Source organism: Mustela lutreola, chromosome 3 (assembly GCF_030435805.1).
Source record: "Mustela lutreola isolate mMusLut2 chromosome 3, mMusLut2.pri, whole genome shotgun sequence".
NCBI classification, from domain to species: Eukaryota; Metazoa; Chordata; class Mammalia; order Carnivora; family Mustelidae; genus Mustela; species Mustela lutreola.
In genome coordinates, this window is record NC_081292.1 from 133,299,495 (window position 1) to 133,305,494 (window position 6,000).

Genomic DNA, 6,000 nt, shown 5'->3' on the forward strand with positions numbered 1-6,000 from the left:
AAAATAGGTGTGGTCTTTCAAGAACAGCTTCTGAATCTGCCAAGTCATCCTAAATAAAATGTATCATAGAAATTCTGCTTTGCTTCATGTATCAATATCATTGTATCTTCTGAAGTTGAGGTGTGCACGGATGGTAAATTCTCAGATTGAGTTTGACCGCCTCTCTTTGTGAGAGAGAGAGACCTTGAGAGTACCTGTATTCCTGGGGGGAACACCCAGGTGGAGGTGCTCACGACATGCTGTCATGACTGGCATGCTTGGATTCCCAATTTCAGTGATCATATCTGGTCTTAGCTTTATAACCCCTTTACAAAATTCAATTTATTTGAAGTGAAGGGAGGGAAAGCCTAATGTTTCTCTGGGTACTAGAGGGGTCAGCCCTTCCACAAGAACAAAAAGAGAAATAATTTTTTGCTCCTAACATTGAGGCAAAGGGCATCTCTACCCCCTGGGTTTCTGTAATGTTTGTCTAGCCATCAGACTTTTCCACCTCACAGCATACTTTCTGAGGGGGAGGTTTATTAGAGAGTATTTGTTTCCTTAATTAATCTTGAAATTAATAATAGAACTCTTCATTCTAAATAACTTAAGGTCTAAAGGGAATCAGAAATGGACAAAATACAGTATTGTGGCATTTTTAGAATGTGGCATATCCTCAAGGATCATTTTAATGGATGGGTTTCTGAGAAATATTTTATATTCTATTATATTCTCTGTTTTCTGTTTTAACTGATTTTTAAAAGATTGATTTTTTAAAAAAGATTTTATTTATCTATTTATTTATTTGAGAGAGAGAGCACGAGCAGGGTGTGGGCCAGAAGGAGAAGCAGATTCCCCACTGAGCAGGGAGCTGGATGTGGGACTTGATCCCAGGACCCTGAGATCATGACGTGAGCTGCAGGCAGTTGCTTAACTGACGAGCCACACAGGTGCCCCTTTAAAAGATTGATTTGATGAGTTTTCATTTTAATTTTAATTTTTATTTTTTTTTTAAATTTTTTATTTTTATAAACATATATTTTTATCCCCAGGGGTACAGGTCTGTGAATCACGGGGGTGGGATTATGGAGTTTTCATTTTAAAAGCAATGTTTGAGGGATGCCTGGGTGGCTCAGTGGGTTGAGCATCTGCCTTTGGCTCAAGTCATGATCTCAGGGTCCTGGGATCAAGCCCCACATCGGGCTCTCTGCTCAGCGGGAAGCCTGCTTCCCCCTCTTTCTCTGTCTGCCTCTCTGTCTACTTGTGGTCTCTCTCTCTCTCTCTCTGTCAAATAAATAAAATCCTAAAAAAAAAAAAAAAAACAATGCTTGAATAGGAAAGTGAAATATAAATTTCCAGCTTTAATTCTACTTGTTCTGGGAGTATTATGTATCTTTCCAGAGTCTAAAACCTCAACAACTATTGTTTTATCTCCCTCCACTTTCATTTCTCATTCCATAAAATTATGACTCTTAAATGAAATACAGTAGTCCTTCCTTTATTTGTAGGGGACACACTCCAGGACTCCCAGTGGGTATATGAAACTGTGGACAGGACCAAACCCTATATATAACATTATCTATGCATACATACCTGTGATAAAGTTTAATTTGGAAATTAGGCTCTGTAAGGGGTTAACAACAATAACTAATAGAACAATTATAAGAATATACTGTAATAAAAGTTATGTGAATGGTGGTTTCTCTTTCTCAAAATATCTTACTATACTATACTTACCCTTCTTGTGATGATGTGAGATGATAAAATGCCTACATTACCTGGTGATGAGATAAAGTGAGGTGAATGGTATAGGTGTTATGACAGACTTAGGCTAATATTGACCTTCTGATGATGTCACAAGGAGGATCAGGTGCTCCTTGACCACAGAAGTTGACCACAGGTAACTGAAACCACAGAAAGTAAAACTGCAGATAAGGGAGGACTACTGTAATATATTACATCTTAGCATTTATTCAACAAATATTTTTTAAGTTTATTTTTATTTATTTACTAATTTTTCAGTAGTATCTCTACCCAACGTGGGGCTCAAATTCATGAACCTGAGATCAAAACGCACATGCTCCTTGGACTGAACCAGTCAGACATTCTCAACAATATATTTTTTTTGAGAGAGCTTAAAGATAGATACTTTATTGTTCACCTTTTACACAAAACACACCAGCCATTTTCTTCCACAGCTTGACAATGTTTAGATCTGCAAAAACCCAGCAAGAAGCTTCATGTAGATTTCAGTAAAGGAGAATGTAACTCAGCCAGGCTTTTGTTTTCCGCAGCAATACCAAGGGCCTCCTGCGCCTAGCAAAAATCTGTCCTTTTATTTGCTGCAGTGACTTTCTTCCATTATAAAACAAACAAAAAATGTCTGTCCAAAAGCAAGCTACCTTCTGTTTGCTGAGCCAGAGGTATTAGCTCATGCATAAAACAATTTCAGTTTGTTGTTTCTTCTAACAGATTTCAAGTAAAAATAGGGTTTAAGAAAGAATGTTTTGAATGGATGCAGGTCGGTTTGATTTGCTGTACTATATAAATGCCTACATGTACTATAGGTTCACAACTTAATTTGCTTTTATAATCTTTATGGATTTGGGCCATATTTAAGGTTTTCAGAGTTGAGCATATCGTTCAGTATTCCATCAAAAGGATAAGGCTACTGAAAGTGCTATCTGCAGAAGAGCTCATTTCGTAGGAACTGACCTAAAAGTTCTATCATGATGCAAATGTGGCATAAACTCTGGAAAAAAGACAATCAGGGCATACCTCTGCTTGGAAAATAAGCATTGGAATACTTTAAGGAAAATACATTTAAGTGGATTGATAATATGAGGAAGGTTTCCTAGTTGTAAATCTAAAAAAAAAAAAAAAAAATCTAGGAGAATCCTCATATTCTAAACTGCTTCCTAAAACTATTAATTTAAGTAATTTCTTCCCCCCCAAAAGTATGCATGCATGTTCTAACTGGGGAATTAGTCAACTGGTCAATTAAAGACAATTTTAATACTTTTTAAAAATTCTTCATACAAAGGAGAGATGCTGTATGTGTTTCTTAAACTACATTATGTAAGTCCTTAAAAACAAACAAACAACAGAATTCAATGAAGACCTACAAGTACTTATGCCAAGCAGGAATCTGCCTGCCACCTATGGTCTCATATTAACTAAAAATTGATGTTGGACTCAAGATTCTGAAACTAAGTTTTTATTACTTGAGCTCTAGCACAATGTAAAGGTCTGTAGCCTTAACTAGGATAATGTCTTCCCTGATCAAATCCAAAATGATTACACCGATAAGCTCCATGCTGGAAGTGCTATTCAAATTGGGCCCCTTGGTGATAATTCTGGCTCCCTCTTCCTCCCCAACTTCTTTCTGGCCTCCACATCCACCTTGGCTTCTACAACCACTTCTCCCTCCACGACCACTGCCTCAGTCACCATGGTGACCACCATCTTGGTATCTACTGTCCTGCTGGTATCCATTACCCCAGTATCCACTTTTTATGTATGTAGATGTTTGGAAGTCACCATAACCATCACCTTGATAGCTACCACAGCAGCCACCACCATGATAGCCACCTGGCTGGAAACCCGAATCTCGATGACCACCATCTTGGTAGCCACCACCTCCTTTTCCATTCTCTCCATCCGTCCAGCCTCCTTGATGCTTATTTTCTCTCCCTCCCCCTAGCTATCATGGTCATAGCCACCGCACCCACCTCTCCCTCCTCTTTGTTCATGACCTCCTCGACCTTCATATGAGGAATGTTCATAACCACCTCTCCTCCTTGTTGGCCTCCTGCTTGTTGTTGGGGGCCGTCTTACCTTTTCTGCCATGGTGGCATCTCTGGAGGTAGAGGTCCAATTTCATTGGGTCTACCTCCTCTGTCAGGCACCCTACCCAACAACATTTTATTGATGGCCAAGGCAGTCTTTTCTTTTATAGAGTTACTGCTTGTTCTTAAAATCTTTGATGAGTCTTGTCTTATAGCCAAAACATGGGAACAGATTAGGAGATAGGACTGAGCACTTCAGCTGGTAAACCTTTGCTATTTTTTCTGTCTGACTCTTAGCTCTGTCAGACCAACCAAAAGACTGGACAGTGACATCTAAGCCTTTTAATAGCAGCTTTCTCAGAACTTCATGTTCATTAGCTATGGCCTGGTTAACTGCTTCTTTGTTTTCCCAGTGGGCTGGTCTCATTGGTTTCTTCAATAAAGGCTTTCCACATGGTTAAGTGGAACCTTTGCTAATGTCTCCTTTAATTTTTTTCAATCCCACTGAAGAACTGGAACATAGTTATATTGGCTGGAGGATTGGACATTCCTAGAGCAATACATATGCCTTTCAACTCTTGAAAGACCTCATGACTACCTCCTTCCTGAGCTTTCTTTCTTTCTTTTTAAATTACTTTTAAAAAGATTTTTATTTATTTGACAGATAGAGATCACAAGTAGGCAGAGAGGCAGGCAGAGAGAGAGGAGGAAGCAGGTTCCCTGCTGAGCAGAGATCCTGAAGCAGGGCAGAATCCCAGGGTCCTGAGATCAGGACCTGAGCCGAAGGCAGAGGCTTTAACCCACTGAGCCACCCAGGAGGCCCACGTTTTTTTCTTTTTTGAGGAGTATTTGTACAGAGAATTCTGGCAGCTTCTAGTTCTGAGATGAGGAGTGTGAGCAAAAAGAGGCAGTTCTGAATGAGAAGGCACATGGTCACATCCTCGGATGTCAGTGAAAGATAAGGACAGTTCATCTCCCCTAGTAGCCCGTTCACTTCAAGCTGGAATTCTCATTTTCACTCATTAGTTGTTTACACATTTTCCTCTAGTTTATAGAACACTCTTAATTCAGACACCAGCCAAGCACGGTTTGGTAAACTTTGGGGAACTGGCTCCAGCAGAGAGTGCCTGAGACAGAGAGCACCATCTTCCAACAATGGACCCTTGTTACCTAGATCTTCGAATGACTCCAAGATGTTAGTCTCTATGAGGTTACACTCCATCCTACTGTGGTATTCAAATATTCTAGTCATCAGGTTCCCCTCTTCTCCTGCAACACATACACTCACATGTGCACTGCCTTCCTGCAACAAATATTTTTAAAAATACTTACTGTGTGCCAAATCCTTGGGGCAAAATAGTAAAAACAAAACTGTCTTAACTAAAAATACAGTTTAACTAGACTTATCTAGGTTTTCTGCCCTACACACAGACAGCTTCATCTAAAGAGAAAGACTCCTAATGGTGGGCCCTTCTGTGTGTATACACTCTGATCCTAATATGTGTCTTCTTGCTGGCTAAAACTGATTAAATGAGAGAAGGAACTAAACTTGCAGGGAGCTAGTCTGATAACTTGAAAATGGTGGGCTGTTTTTACCATATTTTTCTCATAAATTAGAAGAGAGGCTGAAGGTTGTAGTGGCTACTTAAGCTGGTAGTCTTACGGAGTAGGGATTGGAAGAGCCATTTCTGGGCTTCCTGTGCTTCCAGATTATGAGGGAGGAGAGTGTCAGAAAAAGCTGATCAGGTGAAGGAATGGCATGGAGGTGCAGAAGAAATCAAAGAAGCATCACAGGATGAAGAAGAGAAAACATCCAAACTCTCTTTTTTTACCTGAATTGATTTGACAAAATTTATATTTCTTACAAATTCCCAGTGCAGAGAAGATTCTCAGTAAATATTTGTTGAATGAATAAATGTACAGGGCATTGTGTCCTAAATGCTTGGTGTATACAGGAAGCAGATATGATCCCTGACATCATGGAGTTTACAGTATAGAGGAGGAGACAGATTTTACACATTTGGTCTTGATGGTAATATAAGTGTTAACTCTCATCATCTGATGTAGGAGGAAGATATTAAATAATGACTATTCAACATTGTAGTGTCAAAACTAAACAGAGGCTCGGGTAAGAGTTTCAGTGTTATTGCTTATGACCAATGGATATGTGAATGCATTAGAAAATTGGTATGGTATCATTAGCAAAAAAAATAAATAAATTGCCCTTAACTGG

At 39.3% G+C, this 6,000-nt stretch overlaps 1 pseudogene; it reads right to left on the reverse strand.

The window, feature by feature from the left end:
- Nucleotides 1-3,236: 3,236 nt before the first annotated feature.
- On the reverse strand, nt 3,237-4,989 carry LOC131827011 (protein FAM98A-like; annotated as a pseudogene).
- Between the last annotated feature and the right edge of the window lie 1,011 nt (nt 4,990-6,000).